This window comes from Triturus cristatus, chromosome 6 (assembly GCF_964204655.1).
Source record: "Triturus cristatus chromosome 6, aTriCri1.1, whole genome shotgun sequence".
Classification (NCBI taxonomy): Eukaryota; Metazoa; Chordata; class Amphibia; order Caudata; family Salamandridae; genus Triturus; species Triturus cristatus.
In genome coordinates, this window is record NC_140589.1 from 1,686,016,554 (window position 1) to 1,686,038,075 (window position 21,522).

A 21,522-nucleotide genomic window follows, 5' to 3' on the forward strand; every position below is an offset into this window, starting at 1 on the left:
CTGCAGTATATTTCAGCAATGCCCCTTAAGAAGGCGAGATTGATGGGATTTAGGCATGTTAGTAACGAAATCAGAAAACAAGCATTGGCAATACCAAGATAAGATATTTGGCTTTAATGTGCTGCATCCTGCACTCTCACAGGCGCACCACTCACCATGCACTCACATGGGCCGAGTCTTTCACCTTTTGTTTACTGGGAATATGAGCAAGAACCAACACACATAATCTGCCTGCTCTGGTAAATTGGAGCACGGCCACAACTAAGAGTGCAGTAGAAGAGGAATAAAGCATGTCAGACGGCATGTAGTGCTGAAGCTAAGAGCTAATATACTCCGGACAGTTGGTAGTAAGTGCCTTGTTCAACATGCAAAGGGTCTTTAAAAATATTTTTTAACACGCTGGTAAACTGTGTGAGAAGCTAGGATTTAACAAAAGCATGCTGAGGTAAATTAACAGGCATGGCACTAACCACATTCTGCACAAACTGAAGACAACAGATAAAATGTTTAGGTAAACCAAGCAAGACTGCATTATTCTAATCCAAACAGGATGAGACCACTGTCTGGATTACTAACCTTCTCTTTTCAACCAATAGATTAGGAAGAATTTTCCTTGAGCTCTTCAAAAGTGTGTATATATGTCTCACATAACTTGTTGACATGCAGACAGACAAAAGGTAAGATCAGTGGGCCATGAGCCAGTGACTGACAAATGAAGGTCCATGTCTAATGATGATTTCCTAGAACCAAAAGATCTTTTTTATCTGCATTCAATTTCAAAAGGTTTTTAGTTATCAGACATGCTACCCAAGCTCGACATCCCTGAAGTTTAAGGGGAAAGTCTGTGTTACTGCCACTTTGTTGTATCAGAAATTAAGTATAAACAGCATAGTTTCAAAACATAATGCCAAAAGAATGCATTAAAGAAACAGAAAAGATTAAAAAAAACATTTAAGAACTACATAAACTGAATAATTTATAGTAATAAATGACAACTCATTACTTTAAAAAGGAAAAGTACTTTATTCCACACACAACAAAATACTACACATAACATTACAAATGTACACAATGAAATTGAGACCTCTTGAGCACAGCCTAAATTACACATCTGTTTAAGGAGGTCTCTTAGAGTTAAATAATGAATAGCTTCTCCTTATATATTTGTCAAGGCGTTTACAATGGGAAGCTCTTCCTATTATAGTTGTCGTAAAGTTCTTGATGTAAAACCCTTTCCTCTTGCATTTATCAAATAGTTCACCATGTAAACCTCCTTCCTAGTGCATTTGTTAACGAGTTCACATTGTAAAACATGACTTTCAGGGTATTTAGGCAGAGCAGACCAAGGCTATAGTGAGCTATAAACTCAGAAATGTACACCCCCAAAAAAGTACTACATATACAACTAAACACTATACTATACACTATACTATAAAAGACAAATATTTACAAGATTTCTAGTGGAATCACAAATTGGAATCTGTTGACCCCTTTTAAGAACCTGACTAACCAGACTGTAAATTGCATATGTTAACTAAATTTCAAAGGGGTGCAACTAACTCAGTAAATGTAGTCTTCTCCCATTACCTGTTAGGTATTATATGGCAATTTATTTACCAATAGGTATTAATCCTAAACAACAGCAATACTGCTATATGTGCCTAATAGAAAATATAAAGCATTTCACAATCAAAAATGCTAAGCCTCCTGGTTTTGTCAGGTCAATAAAAATGTAAAATGAGACAGTACTACTTTTGTCACCACATTTAATAATCAATAAAGTAAAACGTAAGGATTTAACTTGAAAATAAATAAACATAACTATGAAGTTTCTGCCTAGAGAGAACCATCCAACATTTCAGGAAGGCTCAAAGTACACAGCCACACCAACCTCAAATCTCTATCTGCTATATCAAGCACATTCTGGTGCCAGACCCAAAAAGGGCATTTGTATTATAAATCCCTTCATGTTGCATTTGCCAGAGAGTTGACAATGTCAATTTGCTACTGACTGTATTTGTCAGATAGTAAAAATATATAACCCTTCCTATTGTATTTGAGAGAGTTTGGTATATAAAACTACCTTCTATTAGATTTGTCAGAGTTCACAATGTAATGCCCGTTGTCAGAGAGTTCACAATGTAAAATCCCTTCGTATTGAAGATGTTAGATTTCATGTTGTTAAACCTTTTCCTATTATATTTGTCAGAGTAGGCAACTACCTTCATATTGCATTTGTCAGTGAATTCACAATATGCAACTTCTTTCTATCCATACATCAATGTCCAGGCAGTCATCTTTTTCATTGAAACAAAAAACTTTTGAAATGTACACACAAATTCAATCATCAAAATAAAAAATATGTATAAGATTTCAGGTAGAATTACAGATTTCAACACCTCCAGTGGGGGCCTTGCAGATCAACCAGGGAGCAAATCACATGCCCTATAGAAATATCACACAGAGTAACTGACCCTGTAAACATAGTCTGCTCTGATTATCTGTCAGGTACCATGAGACAATTCGTGCACAAGCAGGCTCTAATCCTAAAAACAATGGTCCTATGTTGGTCTATTGAAAAACGTTAAGGCTTTTCATAATCAAAAAGGTTAGGTTTACAAACTCCATCAGTCGTAATATCAATGTAAAATGAGAGGCCTACTACTTTCGTTACTAAATTTAATAATAAAAAAGGGTAAGCATATTGAGATTACCAATAACATAAGCATGACCAAGTGGTCTTTGTTCAGTGAGATTAAACAGTTTAGACAGACCCAAAGTGTGCATTTGACATGGCCATTACCTTCCTTCTGTAGACACCAATCACTTACTATGGCCAGACTTAAAAATGTAATATATGTACTAAAGCCCTTCCTGTTTCATTCCTGATTTCCTTTCCTTAAGAAACAGATCAGTCATATGGTATCTGACATAACTGTTCCCAATGAATCAATTAGGCTGCGTTGATCATTTGCTTGTAACCTTGACTAACCCACGCCTTCTGTATTGAGCATTATCCGTGCGATACCAGCACTCTTTTTCAGCCGAAGCACCCATCTGCCCAATCAAATCCAGTAGAGAGGAAGATCAACGTGTGAGCCGAGCCAAAGCCCCACTCTCAGTAGTGCTTCTTAAAGCTTTTTTTCCTTTTATCAATATAAGATTTTGTGACAGCTACATGTCAAACTCTACAAACATGAAGACAAGTCATGTTTTCCACACAGGGATATTCCAGTCGCTGCGCCAGGCAAACAGTCTGACACAAGAGTCATATTTAGAGAAACCGGGAGCTTCGATATATGAAATAAAGGGCCTCCCATTGGCTCTGGAACAATGACTTTACTCTCAGGATGCATTCCTAATCAGGAATCATTGAGTTATTAACAATTCATTTAGCTGTGATTAAAGGAGCTCCCACCGTCTGCCCTCTGTTAAATCATAACATGTATTCTTTCTCTTGAAACACATCAGTTTTCAGCACTGAGCTATGCCCCTTAAAATCCTCAGTCGTGAATTTTGGAACCTGTAGTCACATCTGCCTCTGAAAAAAATACATAACAGTTTTACTTAGAAAATTAAACTCGAGTCATGTTAAAGAAGAAACAATTCAGAACACCATGGTCCCTCATGACTTGAAAATAACATTTTTATTAAATCTATTGATTGAAAAACAAATTGGTGTTTCACCTTGAGTGCTAAAACAATGGTTTATGTGACAGGGTAGGTTAGGATTTTTATGGTTTTGATTGACAGCACAGCTGTCACCAGACAATAATGTGAGAACACTGGGTGAGGGGCTATGGCTCTACACTCATGTTGGGAGCCGGGAGTATATGTTTTGATTGGGCAGAAGCTGTGTGCTTCCACAAAAATGCTTGCCCTCCACACATCTATGATCATTTTGTTTATTTTTCCCACTGCCTGAGGTTGACATTTCAAGGGCACACACATGCTATTAAATTGTCTTAGATAACTAGATAATTGATGGTGTTTTTCTCTGACAGTAGCACAGATGGGAGGAGGGAAGTCTTTAACCTACATGGAATTTCAGGTCTGACTTAACAGTTCACCTGACCTTTTAACCAACACCAATAATATTTTACAGTTATTTGCTTCCACACAAATACACATCCATTCTCATGCTATCTACTTGTAATACTTCACATTACCATACAACAATCTTTTAAAGCCAGTATAAAGTGCAACCATTCACCCAAAAGGGTATCTTGGTGCTAAAAAGAAATAAGAAAACCTCAAAAGTCTCAACATAAGACAACCAGGTAATCAGAGAGATTAAGGAAGACACAGAAAAGTCAGTTTAAGAGTCTTCCTAAGCTGTGACTCTTAATGTAGAACAAGCCAGAGGGTATTAGGAAATCGCCTTCTGTAGCTCCTGCAGGCCTTCAATGTGGTCTTAAATGAAACATTCATTCTTCAACCGATTTTCTGACTTTGTTTTGGCTCTCTGACCTGTTTTCACTTCTGACATAACATTGTACCTGCACCTTTGGGCAGGGACATATCTTCCATTTGTGCAGCAGTTGCAGTTTCACCAGGGTCCAGATGCCTTAAGGGCTCACTGAACCCTGATTATGGCTGTATTTCAGAGCTAAAACAGCGGCCATGGGGCACACCTTGTTCCTTGCGCTATGGCATATGGCACACTGACTACGCCTTTGCCATTGGGCAGGATATTCTGTGTCCGTGCAGCCTATCTCATTTGCAAGGCTGTCAAACAATAAACAAAGCCATGATTGTCCACAGTGTGGGCTTCTCCTCAGGGATGTGTGTGGCCTTACTGGCATTTCAAAAGGCGTCTGCTTGAAGCCCCACTGGTCACTGCTTCCACCAGCGTCCATGTTTGGGCTACTCCCCCTCTTATTTTGTTATAACACAGGAGCCACAACACTATCAATAGCGGCCTCATGCCAGGCAGCAGCAAACACAAATGTTGCTAACGCATGCGTGAGCAGGCCAGTGTGTATGCCCGTTGCTGCACAAGACGAGGCGTAGCGCGCGGCCCTGCGCCTCGCGCCATATAACACACCAGCTGGCTGTTCGTCTGTTAATGCTTCCTGTCTTTCCTTTCCTTCCACCTCTATTGAGCCTGTAAAAGCATTTCACTCAGGGGCATGCCTGTATTTTCACTCTCCTTGCTTATCGAGACTACAGTAAGGTACCTGAAAATACACTTTGGCCAAGAATCTGAGGACCAACGATAGAATGCTGAATTATACTCTTCTTGGAGATTTGGGCTCACTTCTGTTACTATTTTCAGCGGAAACAAAGAAATATGGCTACTGCCACAAGGCACAGACATACTACAGAGTTTCTAGGGTCAGAACATTGGGAAAGCTGCACTGCCTGTGTGGTGTCTCTCATGGACTACCACAGCCAGTTCATGCCCACTGCTCCGCTTCTCAGCCCAAGTGCATGCGGAGGGCCCACAGGGCAGCAGTAGTGGGTTTCCTAGCAAAACTACCAACACTAAACACTGCCACAAGGTTGCTTGAGTACCAACATAGTGACATGCGTCAGACCCTGGTCAACTAGGTAAGATGAGGGAAGACTAAACACAACATCACCAAATCCTGTACGCTTTCTCTCAACTCCACAGCACTATAGAAGGCTAAAGAGAGGAAATGAAGGAAGGAAGTGGTCTTGAGGTATGTGTGTGATCCCTTACCTTCAGAATTGGGCTAGGAGATTAATAGTACATAACACTGTTGGCAGAGTGCTAACTGCTGTTAATGCCCTCACAGTGGGCAATTGGCTTTTTTTTATCCTAGAGCTGGAGACATTTAGGAATATCTTGTGTTTCAAATCTTTTTAGTTTTTGCCCCATGTTATGTTGCTGTGTCCTCAGAGGATTGAAGCTGCCACGAGCCCACAGCACAGCTCTCAACATATCAGCATTGTAATGAGGAAGTTAAGGCATTAGATGAGGGCCAACTCTCATCAGGCTGTTCAAATACGTTAAAATAAATAAAGGTGTGTACAAACAATTGGTGAAAAAAAAATTGTTTACATTATGGTGCCCTGTTAATGAGCGCCTTTTGTCAAGTCTTCAATGGCTCACTGAAACCCTAGTATGTAGCCCTCTTCGATGTAATTATTATTTACTGTGATAGGGCAGGTAGCCATTGTGGACCAAAATACTTAACATTCCTTACCACAATAGATCACAGCAATTATCTGTCCTAAATCAACTGTAGTTAACAAAAGTGAAAGGTTCTTTGTGCATATTCAAGATGCTTTAATCTTATCCCTTAAATCCTTCTAGACAGAAAAGAATATTTTCACAAAGTGCAGTCTGCTGATCTCAAGGCTAACTCACTTGTCCGTGACTCCATTATGCTCCAGATGGGACACACTGCAAAGGATTTTCTGTCTGCATTTTAGGAATGTCTCTGTCTGTCATGGGAAGAAAATGCGACTTAATGAAGCATGTTTTGTTGTTGTTAAAGTAGGATTGAACTGCACAGAACAAAAAACAGGAGGCACTTAATGTTGATTAATTTCTTCAAAATGTATTGGAAACCAACCATCTTTTCTTCAACCAATTTTATTACAAGACAGGACGCTCCATTATGTAATATCTTTTCCTGCTTTATTTGCTTTATTTACACAGAACTTTTAAGGAAACTCTGCATTTCCCACTATCTTGCATTCTCAATCGAGAAACATTAACTTAAAAGAAATACAACCATCACTATAGAAAGGTGGGACCCCTAACAAACTTCTCCTTTCTTTGCTGCTTGCAAGTTCAATCTATGTGCTTTGAATTTTTTATATTAGAACATTGTACTTAGAATGTATGCTTACTGAGGAGCTTATCTGTGTTCTGCAGTGTTTGCCTTCCATTTGTTTTAAATACTTTGTATTGTTTTAGCAGAACACTTGCTACCACATTGTGTTAGGAAAAAAAAAGATTTATATCTACAAATACAGGCTTTTAAATAAAAACAATATAAAAGGGCCCAGCAGCACTGACCCCACTTCACTTAGGATACACATGCTGCAAATTAACATGTCCTCATCTATGAGATTGGTGCTGTGGGTAGTTTCAGAAAAATCAGTCTATTTACAGTATGCCAAATGTGTTTTATATCCAAAGACTAACATATGACCTTAGATAGAACATTTTGATTCTAGTGGGAGGTGCTCTACATAGAGAGGGATGCTGTTTGTGTCCAATTGGACACAGCTTAGAAAAAAAAAGGATGTTATAGGGAGGTAAGATGGGGTCGTGCGTTGTGTTTTTTAGGTACAATACCCATACATATTTATTATTGAGAAAAAGAGGAGTAATATAACGTGTGCAGAAAACACAGAACTATTTGGACAAGAGAAGTAGCCAAGATTATAGTGGTGAGGATAATGGGCTGAATGAATTAACAGTTTAAAATAGAGCTTCCTCTGAAACAAAAGGATACAAACAAGCAACTCCAAAGCAGCCGCCTGCAGGGATAAAAAAAACTAATGCTGAAGCAGGTGGTTCTGCTAAAACAATACAAAGTTTCAAAACCAAGTGAAAAGCATATGTTAAAGTTGATGGGCACGTAAGTGTTGATTGTTATTACTCTATATTCAAGCCTTCAAAGAAGTATTTTGTTGCATAGGATTTTAGAGATTGCCGTAGTAGGCAGTGGTTTTGGTGTTGGTTAGCCAGTGTGACAAACCTGTTATAGAGGTTACATTTATTCTCCATTTTATCTTTTCATTTTTAACTTAGCATGGGGATTTGCACGTTTTTCCTAAATCGAGAATGTGCCATGCACACTTTTATTTCTGTTAGACATTGCCACCCTGCAGTCTGCACAATTAGTTCAAGGGTCACACATTTGAGAACATGATACTTTGTTTTATTTTTCTGTGCTCGTAGGAAATGACTCTTCTTCTCCAGACTAATTAAACACACTGTTCTGCACCCCTAACATAGTATGATAAGATTGCTGTTTCATTATTTAAGCAGTGTCCAGGCTAAAATGGATGAGCGGTTCACTTCTGCTGGAGTTATCATGGAGTCTACCTGTAAACTGTGGCTGAGATGCAGTTCTGCTGTCCCTGTCCTTCATCCTTAGAAGGAAGATAGCTGTGCGAGAGAGGTGTGCAGGCCTGCACACCCAAGACTGGGTGCATTCGTTAATGCACCAAGGTTGGCTTCCTGACACATTGTACCAGGTATGGGGTTAGATCATTCCAACAGGTCTGGCAGAAGGGTACCCCCGATATGCTACGTTTAGTATAGTGATGCTAGCGATAGATAATAGTAACCTTAGCAATATTATGTTCAATTAACATGGGTGAATGTTTCTGTTTTTCACCATTCTAATAATGCTTGTACCAATGATGTGTCTCATCTTTCTAATAATTGCAGTTAATATGTTATTTACTAAGGTTAGAGCTTTTCAATAAACATTTGAACATTTATTTTGGTATCTTTTCTTTGTGACAACTTGGGCATGTAAAAGTGACAAACGAAAGGGATAGATCTGTTTCCACGATTTCCATGAGAATCCGAGTGGTCATGTTCGAGGTTACCAACAACATCTATAAGTCTGTAAGGTTAGGAGGTTAGATGTATTACTGCGAGCTAGCCAAACAGACCAACATTCACTGATAATATAAGAATACGCAGTCTCTGTATTATGAAGTTGTTTAGCTCTAAATACACAGTCCTACTGAATTTGTTGGAATTGTATAACAAACCATGGATATAAAAGATTTGCTCTGTGAGAATCCTTGTTAGCCCTTTTTTTAGGAGAGATAGTATTTTGCTTAGCCATTTTACTTTGTATGTAATTTTATATTTTTATGACTGTGTGTCTGATGGTTGCTTTGCAGATAAGCTTAGGCTCCAAACTATAGATCTGAGTTGAATATGGAGACAAGCTATAAGCCTGACTGGAGCACTAACATTTTTATGTCTGTTGCCATAGGTCTGGTTGGCTTATTATGAAACATTATGACAAAGGCAGTTGATCTACTTTATAAATTGTAAAAAGCATATGTTAAAGTTAATAAGTCTTTAACTGCTGGTTGTTATCACATTGTGTTACAGGCTTTAGACAGGTATTTTGTTTTATGTAATCTCATAGATTACCGTAGTAGCCAAGGGTCTAGGTGTTGGCCACCCACTTTGACAAACCCTGGGAGTTTTCACCATCATGATCCTTGTTAGGCCCTGTTGAGATGGGTTCTATATTGTTTTGCAAGCTGTATTTTTGTACATGTTTGTAATTTTCTATCTTTATGCATGATGCTTGCTAGTTTATATGCACTTAGAAAGGCAGGTGTTGGGTAAAGTGCAGTGGTGGCTGTTGGCCTTTAAAAGTGGTGGGCCATAATATTTGGCTCGAATTCCAGTAACCAAGCTGCACATCTGCTCTAATGGTTCGGGGGCTAGAGGCTCACTAGCACTCATTTGCAGTCAGTCTTTCTCTCTTGCTCATTCTCAGTCAGTCCCATTAACTTACTCTAATTCATACTTGTACTTACTCTGACTAATTCCACATCACTTAGTCTCACTCTGACCTACTCAGTCCAACTCACTCTGACCCACTTAGTCTCATTCCTTCTGACTCACTCAATTGCACTCATTCTGACTCACTCAGTCTCACTTATTCTGACTCACTCAGTCCCACACACACTCAGGGACAGGCGCAATGGACCAAATTTCCACCTGGCAGCAACGGCAGAGCCGTCCCGTGCTTAGCTGATGTGCTCCTCCTTCACTGCAGACAGCAGGGCTATCAGTCACCTGTCACAGACAGCTGCATTACCTTTCACTGCCACTGTCAGCACAGCTATCCCTCACTTTTCAAAACAGTAGAGCTATCCAGAACGTTTGGCAGACCTGAAAAGAACACCCTTCCGCTGGGTGTTTCAGACCAAACAAAGCTGAAGAGAATGGATTTTGACTTATGTGCCCATCTTTGCATCTGTAACCCTGGTGGGGCCCCTCTCACTCAGAGTGTGGTCATCATCAGTACCTTCCTGGTGCCATGAAGAACATGTGGTGCCCAGTAAATCAGAATGTTAATAAACTGATAATTAAACATATGCACACGTCAAAAGTTTATTCATTGTGTTGTATCCGGTGAATACTGTTATAATTACGTGAGTGTGTACTTACTATCACAATCTGCGCCTTTTGCTCGAAAAACCAATAGGTCATGTAGCAAAGACATGGGGCAACTGCAACCATGTAATCTCCACCACATGAACAAGCTACACATGTGTCCTCATCTATGAGATTGGTGCTGTGGGTAGTTTCAGAAAAATCAGTCTATTTACAGTATGCCAAATGTGTTTTATATCCAAAGACTAACATATGACCTTAGATAGAACATTTTGATTCTAGTGGGAGGGGCTCCACATAGAGAGGGATGCTGTTTGTGTCCAATTGGACACAGCTTACAAAAAACAGGATGTTATAGGGAGGTAAGATGGGGTCGTGCGTTGTGTTTTTTAGGTACAATACCCATACATATTTATTATTGAGAAAAAGAGGAGTAATATAACGTGTGCAGAAAACACAGAACTATTTGGACAAGAGAAGTAGCCAAGATTATAGTGGTGAGGATAATGGGCTGAAGGAGTTCTTGCTCAACTGGTAACCAAGTTGGAATTCGGAGCGGAGAGAGGTTGATCCAATAACATTCATGTTTAGCTTAATTTGCAGTTTGATATGTCTGGTAATTTTGGATTATTAAAACAACCCTTCATACTCACTCTTTCATTTTTGCATACAAACTATACATATAGAGGCTCCTAAATAGATGGCTGAGAAACTTTGCTATTGGAAAATGACAGTACTGGCAAACCTCGATGACTGTCTAGCTCATAACTATCAACAGATATAAAAACCTTACTAGATGAGAATGAGGAGTTACTGCTTTCGTTAGGTTTCATTGATCGGGTAATCATGTGAAAATGGTCATATTATTTTTGCAGCCTCTTATGTAGAAGCCCTTGCTACTTTTTTAACCAAACGTGAAGCAAGGATTGACCGGTTTGTATGGCAAGATTCATGCACACTCCTGTGTCAGGGCCTTGATGACCTCATGACGCGAACAGGATACTTAACTCACCTAATTATTTCGAAAAAACACCTTAAGATTATGCAAAAAACAGCCTGTCTGGTATGATATCTATAGATTTATGAAGTATCCAAAGTATACATAAAATACGTTGGTTTGAAAAAACTAGACTTCCTAACACTGATTATAAAAGACTCACCATATGATCAGGAAACTTAAGACGCACAAAGTAAGTGTAATGTCGCGATAGGACGTGGGCTAGCCCACACCTATCGCTGTAAGCAGGGGAGTGTTAGTAACTGAGACCCCCGTCACGGGGGACAGGCCGAATGGTCTCGCCCCTGCGGAGACCACGTGATGTATCTAATAAAGTGCCCAGGGCTCTGGGCGGGGATTGACTCCAGGATCACCCTAGCACCATACTGAGTGTCCCGTGTGTTTGTGACTGCACCTAGGCCCCCCCCCCAAGGCCCACAATATTACACTGGCGACGACGGTGGTGACTCTCACCTGCCGTGCACCCTCTGTCCGTGCGCTGCCTCCATCGCAGTGCCGGCCTTCGCCCGGGACCTCGCCTGCTGCTCTGGGTGCTCCACGCTCCGCCCCTGCTGCCGGAGCGTCGCGTGGCGGCCTCGCTACGCCCTCGTCACCTGCCAGGCCTTCTCTGCTGCCGCCTGGACCGGGACTGAGCTTCGTTGTCCCGTGGTGTCCCGGAAGTCGCGGTGAGTGTGCGCGTGCCCTCTGCTGCCCCCTGGTGGCCGCCTGCGGTACCGCACCCGCCCTCTCTGCCTGCCTCGCCTGCCTAGGACCTGGCACCTGCACCACGTGCAGCGTCTGCGCACCTCGCGCCCCTGCCCACGCGCCACAGCACGCCTGCTAGAGGTCCAGCCTCGCCTGGGGACTGTCAGCACCTGCCCGCTGCGGCCTTTCCGTGCCCTCACGCACGCTCGTCGTGGAGAGCCCCTGTGACTGTTGTGGGTGCCCCTACCTTGCCACGGTGCACCGCGGTGGCCCCAGTCGCCACCTCGCCCGCTTCCCGCAAGGACTCGCCGTTGTTGGCTCTGCGCTGCCGCCATCCTGCGAAGTAGTTGCTGCACTCCAAGGCCGCGATGACCACTGTCCCTCCCGTGGAGCCTTTTGAAGTGTCTGGCCCGCCGCCGTCTCAGTCGGTGAGGTGGAAAGAGTGGATTGAGCGCCTGGAAACCTTCTTCGAAGCCGCGGAGATCAAAGAACGGCGCCAACGGTCCATGCTGCTTCATTTGGGCGGTAAAGGTATCCACAAGATCGCAAAGACAGTCCACGAAGTTGGACCCCAGAAGACCTACGCTACGCTGCGGGATGCAATCACGGCGCACTTTGAGCCTTATGCGAACCCGGATTACGAGCGCTTCCTCCTTCGGCAAGCAAAGCAACTCCCAGAAGAATCTGTTGATGTGTTCTACGCCAGGTTGCGGGAGTTAGCCAGCACGTGCACCCTCCCCGACGAAGAGGATGAAGTGCGCGCGCAGTTCATCCAAGGGTGCGCCTCGTCCAAGCTGCGTGAGCGGGTGCTAGAAGAACACAACATGCCGATGCGTGATATCTTGACCCTGGGGCGCTCGAAGGAGCTTTCAAAGGCGAGAGCCGCTCACATGGAACTGAAAGCCCCGCCGACGGTCAAGGAAGAGCCAGTGTGCGCCGTCCAGTCCAACGCCCGCAGCCAACGGCCAAAGCACAGGAAAGCACCAGCTCAGGAGTCCGGGCAGAGTCCGAAACCTCGCCTCTGCGGGTGGTGCGGAGGCCCACTCCCACATGACGGTGCGTGTCCAGCACAAGGGAAGACGTGCAGTGCCTGCGGCAAGGTCAACCATTTCTCCAAGGTGTGCCGCTCGAAACCAGCCCGGCGAGGGCACGGCCCAGCAAAACCAGTACGCACTCTAGAAGCAGGACCCGTCGAGGAGTCGTCGAGCAGCGACATGGATGACGATGAAGCCGCAACGGTACACGTAGTGCACATGTTGCATGCCCTGTCGGACGATCCACAATCCGCACCCATGTGCACAGTAAAAGTGAAAGGGCACCCAGTGGCAGCGCTAATCGACACCGGAGCCACGATCAATCTCATGGCGCTCAGCGCGTACAGACAGCTGCCCGATCAGCCGGCCCTCCGCCACACCAATGTCCAGGTGTACGCTTTTGGGACCCGTACCCCTCTCAGGATATGCGGAGTATTTCAACCAGAGCTGTCCCATGGCGAAGCCTGCCTCACAGCCAAAGTGTATGTGTCCAGGGAAGGGTCCGGAGATCGTCACCAGGAATGTGTCGTTGTTCAAGAAGATTCTCCCCACGGAACAGGCCACGCCTTCCAGCACGCCAGTCCAGAGAGCTACACCCGGCAGCCTGCCAGCAGACCCCGGAACCAGCGCGACAGGCCAAGAGTCACCAAGCCCCGGCCTCCTGTCACCCTGCCTGCAGGAGCCGCTGCCGCCGACCCGAGAGCCAAGGGACAGCCAGAGCAGGTACCATCTCCGTCCGTGCCCCCAGCCATCCCAGAAGTACAGAGACTACGTCACCAGTGGCTAGTCGGCGACTGGAGGTCGAGTCGCAGCCCGGACGGGTGGCCGGGAGCCGCAGAACAAGTAAGACTGTTTCAGTTTATTGAACATGGGGTTGGAGCTAGTGACCCGGGCCATGAGAGACTGCCGAGAGGGCTGGTCACGGAGGACTAGAAGTGACTGTTGGGGAAAAGTTATTCAGTTTGTGTTTTGTTGTTATTGGGTTGGGGAGGAATGTAATGTCGCGATAGGACGTGGGCTAGCCCACACCTATCGCTGTAAGCAGGGGAGTGTTAGTAACTGAGACCCCCGTCACGGGGGACAGGCCGAATGGTCTCGCCCCTGCGGAGACCACGTGATGTATCTAATAAAGTGCCCAGGGCTCTGGGCGGGGATTGACTCCAGGATCACCCTAGCACCATACTGAGTGTCCCGTGTGTTTGTGACTGCACCTAGGCCCCCCCCCCAAGGCCCACAATATTACAGTAAGTTCAACAAGTTCACAGAGGTAAAGACAGACATACATTATCAGTTGGCCTGACGGTAACAGTCTTTAGTTAACACAAAATGGAAGAACATTTCTGTTTGGATGTTCTCAGTGACCAAGTGAAAAAACCTGTAATTTTTACTCTGACCAAGTATTGGCGCCAACATTTATCACCATACATTACACATATTTACTTAAATTTGACCCTGTGACAGACTCTAACTCACTCACGCGCACATATATGATCACGCATACAGATGTTCTATCTCACAGGCACACTCCACTCTCTCACCCACAGACACTCTCCCCGATACACAGATAACATTTAACAAGTTTTCATTTGCTTCCTTCTTTTCCTGCACGTGTCCAGTTTGGCCAGCCACTCTTCTCTGCTTCCGGCGCTGAGGGACACTGAAACCTCGCACCTGCGCAGAAGATTGCATTTACCAGGCTACTCTGCTTGTTCACCCCACCCTTTCCCAGCTCTGTGTCAAGTTGGGAAAGGGTGGGGTGACAGGCTGATTGACGTGTACCCATGGACACTGCAGGCCTTAATCGGTGACGCCTGAGTACGTCACATATAGGGGAGGCACGGGGGTGTGACAGGGCCCGAGGCCACGGATAGGGGAGGCACGGGGGTGTGACAGGGCCCGAGGCCACGGATAGGGGAGGCACGGGGGTGTGACAGGGCCCGAGGCCACGGATAGGGGAGGCACGGAGGTGTGACAGGGCCCGAGGCCACGGATGGAATTTCTCCAGCCCTGAACACCTCTCTCTGAAGGCGGGTACAGGCGCCTTTGTGCACCTGCGCAGCCCTCAGCCAGAATCTGTTGCTGCTGGACAGAAGGAGCTCTGCATTTTTCTTTTGTTATCCAAGAGTGAATAGTATATTATTATTATTGGCATAACAAAAACAAACGGGCCAAAAAACAAAGGTGGCGCCGCCCTTATGCCCATTGAAAGGAACCGCCACTGGTAAAGTGTAAAACCATTGTTAAAGGTAAATCGGTTCACTGGGAAAAGACATGCCAGATTTCATAGGTTAAATTTGTTTATTATGAAACATTAAGGCAAAGCCACTAGGCATGACCTACTTATTGTGAAACTTATTTGTTAAAGACAATAGGCTTTTAAAGTATGGATTGTACATACACTGTGCTAAACCTGTAAACAGGTACTCTGTCGCCTGGAATTTCACAGATTACCGTAGTAGGCGAGTGGTTTAGTGTTTTGATCGTACACCTGAAAAGATTGTGGGGATAGAAGGTATACACTCCAACCATCCTTTTGAGGCTCTTTTAGGGGAGATGGCATTTTGCTCTGCCAGCTGTAATTTTGTATACATTCATACTGTTATGACTGTCTGCCAGGTGACTGCCTTGTGGAACGCTTACACTCAGTACAATGGACTTGAGTTGGTTTTGGTGACCGCCCAATGGTAAAGGCTAGAGGTCTCATTGGCTCTCTGGGAAAGGTTCTGCCAGATTCCTTAGGTTCATCTGTTTATAGTGAAAAGTTATGACCAAATCAGTATGCCTTAATTACTTATTGTGAAAAGCATGTGTTAAAGACAGGAGGCTTTTAAGGGTGGGTTGTTATTACACTGTGCTAAAGCAGTAGCGGTCCGTGGAGGGAGTTCCGTGGGGCGGTGAGGCGGGGCGGGGGAGGGGCAGGGTAGGGCAATGTAAACACCGGTATATGGATGAACGGAGGTAAGTACACATTTAAATAAATAAAACGAATTCCTTTGAGCGTGCTGCATCGCAAAATGCGATGCAGCGCGTGCAACGAAATTCGTTTTAATTATTTAAATGTGTACTTACCTCAGTTCATCCATATTCCGGTGTTTACATTCCCCCACTCTGCCCCTCCCCTGCCCCGCCTCACCGCCCCACGGAACTCCCTCCACGGACCGCTACTGTGCTAAAGCCTGTAAACAGGTATTTTGTTTTATGGAATCTCACAGATTACTGTAGTTGTCAAGTGTTTTGGGGTTGGTGACCCACCTGAACAGGCCATAGGGATAGACAGTATGCACTTTTAGTATTCCTTATTAGGCTTCATTAGTAGAGATTTTTTTTTATTGTTTTGACAACTGTATTCTGTACATATTTGAACTTTTATTATAGTATACCTGATGTTTGAGGTTATATGCCTGGTTATTTATAATAAAAAGTTATGATAAAGGCGGTAGGCCAGTCATGTGAAAAGCATATGCTAAAATCAATAGGTATTTATGTGTAGATATGTATTACTCTATGTTAAAGCCTACAGTACAGAGAGGTATTTTGTTAGATGCAATGTCACAAGTTATGTTTGTAGGGAATCTTTTTGGTATTGGTTACTGCCTCTGACAAATCCTAAGGGGAGAAGATTTGTACTGCAATATTTCTTGATAAAATCTCTTCTTAGCTGTCTGTCAGGATCTTTTTTTTTTCAGTTCAAAAGATTTTTATTGGATAAGTAAAGGTGTCAATACATAAGAAAAAATACAAACATATCTTCAATATAAGAGAAGAGTAAAACATGGTGATGAAAATATACAATTAATCATAGGATAACAAAGATTTGAGGCTAAATAACAAAAGACAGTGCTGATAATAATGAGCAATATAGTAGCTTATATAAAAAGAGTAATGCAAATGAAAAGCCATGTCAATCAAGGAGGTTTGGAGACCTCTTGCTGAATAGGTGACACATGAGAGGAGCGTTTAGCACAGGTATCTAGGTACAAGGTTACAGGAAGCCATAAATCATGCCGTTTAGCAGCTAAGCTAAGGGGGTATACGAAGACAGTATCTAGCCTGTGATTGTGACAAACATTGTACCACCATGCTTTGAAAGAAATATTCGCAAAGTTTTTCCAATTGACGGTGATTTGCTGGAATGCAACAGCTAACAACAAATCAACAATCTGCGTATTAAGATCAGTGTCATCCCAGCAAGGAGAGAGGCTCCCTAAAAAAATATTGACATAAGAGAAGGGGGATGTAGTGCGGAATATGGCATTGATTTGGGCCCAAACTAGTGTCCAAAAGTTATGCGTAAGAGTGCAAGAAAAAAGCATGTGAAAAAGAGTGGCCTTAGGAGTCGAACAGGACCAACAGAGTTCCGGGGTAGAAGAAAACCTCTTATTCAACACCTGGGGAGAAAAGAGAAGCCTGTTGTAAATAAAGAAAAGGGTTTGTGTGAGAGAGGCAGCTCTAGATGTCTTGCGAAGTTTGGTCCATAATTTGTCCCAAAGAGAGGTGGGCCAAGAGGTGGCAAGATCAGATTCCCACTGTTCCTCAACTTTGGATTTTGGTCTAGGTGTGAGGATCGTATGAAATGAGTGATATAATGAGGAGGCTGTAGGGTGGGTACGCAGGAAGGAATGAAGCTGTGAGGTAGGATTGGGAGGGTGAGGATGCATGAGGGGGTTAGAGAGAAGAGCATAAGTGGACATAACTGCATTTTTAAGCATAAGATATTTGCTAGCAAAAGAAGGAGGGAGATGGAAGTTTTGGCTAAGAACAGAGAAGGATAAGAAATCAGAATTAGAAAAGAGTTGAGATACCCAGATCAAACCCCTCTGTCTCCAAGTTTTCCAATAAAAGGGCTTACGATTGATGGATATACTGTTATTGTGCCAAATAGTGGAATTGAGAAACTCTGCCACAGAGGAGGGGGGACCTGGAGAGGTGGAAAGAAGCAATTTGGCTGTAAACTTGTGAATGGGAATGGAGGAGAAGTGGGGCTTACGAGAAAATGAAAGGTATTCAGCAAAAGTAAAAGGGGATAAAGAAAGGCGTTCAATGACAACCCATAAGGGGGACGGCTTATCAGGGTCTTGCAACCAATGGGAAGCTTGCCGCAAAAGGAATGACTTGTGGTAAGCGGGAAAATTCGGAAAGTTAACTCCACCCTCAGACTTGGGGAGTTGCAGTCTGAGCAAGGACATACGTGCTTTTTTGCCGGACCAAAGAAAGGAAGAGAGAATAGTGTTGATTTTCTTAAAAAACTTAGCAGGGATAGGAATTGGAATGTTGGAAATGGTGTAAAGGACTAATGGGGAGAGCATCATTTTAATCGTGTCAAGACGGCTCCACCAGGAAAGGTACAGTGGGTGCCATCTGGAAGTGAGGTCGGATAATTTCTGGATGCACTTATTAAGGCATAACGAAACAGTGTCGGAAAGGGAGGGGGTAATGTGCAGACCAAGGTATTTGATGTGTGAGGGGCTCCAAGTAAATTTGGACGCCATAAAATCCGGTTTAAAAGTGAACTTAGTAAGGGGTAAAATCTCACACTTGTCATTATTTAGCTTATATCCTGAGATCTGAGAGTAATCGTGAACTTCAGCTAGGAACGCGGGGATAGAAGTGGCGGGATTAGACATGAATAATAGAATATCGTCCGCGTAGGCAGCAAGTTTAATATTAGTTTGGGAAATTTGGAAACCATGTAAGTTAGGGTTTTGACGAAGTTTTGAGAGAAAGGGTTCCAAGGCCAGATTGAAAAGAAAGGGGGAGAGAGGGCAACCCTGACGAACACCTCTGCCTAGATTGAAAAAAGAGGAGACTAGACCATTGGCGCAAACCGCCGCTCTAGGGCTGGAATAAAGGAAGGAGATAAAAGAAATGAAATGCGGACCGAACCCATACCATTTAAGGGCGGAGAAAAAGAAAGTCCACTCCACCCTATCAAACGCTTTTTCCGCGTCTAGGGCAATGGCTGCTAGTGAGTCTTGGAACTGTGGAGATTTGGAAAGGACATTAAACAAAAGTCTGGTGTTCTCTGTGATGAAGCGACCCTTAACGAAACCAGATTGTTCAGGGCCTAGCAGTTCGGGAAGAAAAGGGTCTAGTCTTATGGCGAGAGATTTGGCATATAATTTATAATCAATGTTAACCAAAGAAATTGGTCTGTAATTCTTACAATGCTGGGTATCTTTTCCTTCTTTGGGTATAACACAAATGTGAGCGTCTGAGAATGTACCTGAAGAAGAGCCACTTAATATGAAGGAGTCAATAAGGGAATGTAGCCTGGGCAATAACAGTTTAGAAAAATGCAAATAAAATTCAACTGTGAATCCATCTGGGCCAGGGGCCTTGTCTTTCTTGAGTGACTGAAGTGCGGTAAGTAATTCATCGCTAGAGATTGGTGATTCAAGGGCAGATAGATCAACAGGGAAATTGGAAGGTGGTTGAATGCTGGCAAAAAAAGTAGCAAGAGAGTGAACAGTGGGGTGCGTTTCAGAAGAGTAGAGTTTGGAATAAAACTGGGAGAATTGCTCTAAAATATCAACATCTGTATGCTTTAAAACAGAATTAACATCGTAGACAGATTCAATATTCAGTTTGTTTTGCTTGACTTTTAGATAGTTGGCTAAAACCTTCCCCGCTTTATTTTTACCCCCATAGAATTTTGAACTGGATTTCAACAAATACAATGAAGCATCCTCAGTGGATTGTTTGTTAAATTGCAACTTGGCATCAATGAGAGCAGTCAAACTTTCTTGCGAATGGGAAGTATAGAAAGAATGCTCTAATTTTTTAATCGTAAAAAGGAGGTCACTAGTGCGTTTACGAGCATTCTTACGTTTACTAGCCACAAAGCTGATAATAAAGCCCCTGGCTGCTGCTTTATAGGCGTCCCAGATAACATGGTTGGGCATGGTGGGTGTGTCATTAATGTTGAAAAATTCTGTAGTGAAATCAACAAAGGAGGTGGAGAATTTGGGATCGAGGAGTAAGGCATTGTTAAAGCGCCATCTCTTTGGTCCAGTGGACTTGGGTAAAATGTCAATGTTAATCAAAACGGGGGCATGATCAGAAAATAAGATGGGACCGATGTCAGCATGGGAGAGGGATTGGGACATGTGATGGGAAAGAAAAATATAGTCAATACGCGATTGCGAATGATGGGTCGGGGAGTAGAAGGTGAATTCTTTAGAAGTAGGGTTACAAAGACGCCAAGCATCAATGAGTTTATGTTGGGATATCGCTTGAGCAAAGAGCTTGTGGGACTTATTAGGGACAAAAGATGCCTTGGATTTTCTGTCTAAAAAAGGATCAAAGGGTAAGTTACAGTCACCTGCTAAGATAAAATTATCATCAATATATTCAGTGATGCGGGAGGCCATTGCGCGCCAAAAGACAGGATCACCACCAGTGGGGGCATAAACATTAAGTAGGGAAAGAGGGACACCCTTCGAGGAAAGTTTGACATACAACCATCTACCTTCGGGATCTGATTCAGAAACCAAGAGCAAATGAGCAAGGGATTTGCGAACTAGTACAACCACACCGTTTCTCTTACCATCACCCGGAGATGAAAATACAGCACCCACCCATCCTCTTTTAAGTTTAGCAGCTTCAGCATCAGAGAAATGGGTTTCTTGTAAAAAGGCAATGTCTACATTTAATTTGGCTAAATGAGAGAGAATTTTTTGTCTCTTGATAGGAGAATGCAGACCTTTAACATTCCAGGAAACAATTCGAACTGACATTAAGGGTTAATCGAAGAATGGACCAAATGGAGAATAGGACAGTGAGGAAAAGCCTCGGACCGAGAAAGGGCACAAGAAAAAGAGAGGATGAGGTGAGAACAAACATGATGAAACATGAGCAAAAGAAAAAATGAGAGAGGGACCAGAGAAGCCATGTAAATAGGAAAAAGCCAAGAAAATAATAAGAATGATAAGAAGACACAGCAATTCTCAGAGATAATGGTAAGTAAGGGCCAAGGGAGAGAAAGATAAGTAAAGAGAGATAAACACAAGCAAGAGATCCAATATACAATGGGGAGAAAAAAGAGTGAAGAAAGAGAGGAGGAAGAGAACCATGGAAAAGGTAATGACACCAATAAATCTGAGAGCATCGGGGGAAAGGGTAAGTTAAGAAAATATAGAACAAAGAGAAACATGGTAAATAAGGAATGAAGAGTACTTACGGGGGGTAGCATGGGAAAAATACAATCAGGAACTGGGAACAAGCGAAGACATACGTAGAGACGAGGGGAGGGAGGTAGGGCCAACTGGGAGAAGCAAGGCATTCGGGGTGAAGGAGACGTCCAACCAGAGAAAACAAAACGGAACGCAAAACAATGATCTGTGAAGGGAGAAAAAGAACAAAGTTAGGCAATCAAATACAATGAAGATAAAAAACAAACATATGACCAGCTGAGGAACCAGAACAACAATATCGGAAGCTAAAATAAAAGATATAATCCTATCGAGAGAACATACAATCTGAAGAACCTGTAAAAATGAAAGCATTGAAGCATAGTAAATTGGGGAATCAAACTGCAACTACAGAAAAAAGTCATGGTGGGTGAGAAGAGGGACCAGACAGCTCCATATCAGCTTGACCGCAGGAATTCAGGAAGCTTCGAAGTCGCGCAGGATCCTCATATGTTGTAGTCTTATTATTATGAGTGACCTTAAATAGACAAGGATGAAAGAGCCCATATCTGG

General features: G+C 43.2%; 1 long non-coding RNA gene across 1 annotated transcript; it reads right to left on the minus strand.

Moving 5' to 3' along the window:
- Window positions 1–1,006: 1,006 nt before the first annotated feature.
- On the minus strand, window positions 1,007–21,157 carry LOC146821835 (uncharacterized). Its single transcript, XR_014963200.1, has 3 exons — window positions 21,000–21,157; window positions 6,338–6,414; window positions 1,007–3,541 (listed from the first exon to the last, which is right to left on the minus strand). It is a non-coding gene; the product is annotated as an uncharacterized LOC146821835 (long non-coding RNA).
- Between the last annotated feature and the right edge of the window lie 365 nt (window positions 21,158–21,522).